The following is a 962-nucleotide window of genomic DNA, read 5'->3' as shown; positions in this document are numbered from 1 at the left end:
AAAATTCAACAGTAATTCTTACTGGTGGAATTGAAAAACTAACTTATTTTTAAATTAATATTCAGTAAAGAAAGTAAATTGATTTGTCTACATGGCTTAGCAGAAGCATGAAGGGCTAATATATATTCCAGTATGGTAAGGATTTTTTTAAACATGAGACATCTTTACTGAATTGTCACTTATTACACAGACAATCATATATTTATAAACATGAAAACAAACCATATTAACATATTTTTAGTTGCAAACATTTTACGTCACATATACTCTACTATATAGTCACTGTCATTCTAACATTACTTAGTTCATTCAATTCCTGCCTTCCCTTAAACCTCATTCCTCCTCCAAAACATTATTCTGCATGTATTGTTCACACAGTTCCCATTTTTTCTAAGTAATTTGCTCCTATCCTTTTTCTAAAGATCCCACTTCCAGTTCTTTTATCTCTCTTACTAAGTTTACTACTTCAACTATGGCTGGTGCATTCTTTAATTTCCATATTTTAGCAAATGCTTTTTTGGCAGCCACTACAATTAAATTCAGCAAGGCCTTACTGTCTCTAGGCAATTCAGATTCTTTATCACAGCTCAAAAAAAAAAATAAATTCCTTATCTAAACCTATTTGCTCACATAGTATTTCTGACAGAGAAGTCTGCAGGGAGTTGTTAAGGTCTGCCAACTCATTATACTCCCAAAATATGTTCCCAATTACATCTTTCTTCCACATCACACCTCCACATTTGTAATCTCCCCAAGGAAAAATTATTTGGTGTCTGCTTGGGGTTTAAAAATACATCTGCCTATACTTCCAAGCAAAAATCCTAAATCTTCTAGACTTTGCTGCATATTTGGGTGCCATACACACATCTTCCCATTGTTTCTTTGTGAATTGCTTATCCAGTCTCTCTTCCCAATCCTTTCTAACCTCCTCTGACTGATTCCTATAGTTATCATTCAATATT

This window comes from Protopterus annectens, chromosome 8.part0, assembly GCF_019279795.1.
Source record: "Protopterus annectens isolate FY-2018-M chromosome 8.part0, PAN1.0, whole genome shotgun sequence".
NCBI classification, from domain to species: domain Eukaryota; kingdom Metazoa; phylum Chordata; order Ceratodontiformes; family Protopteridae; genus Protopterus; species Protopterus annectens.
This window is presented reverse-complemented; position numbering follows the sequence as displayed.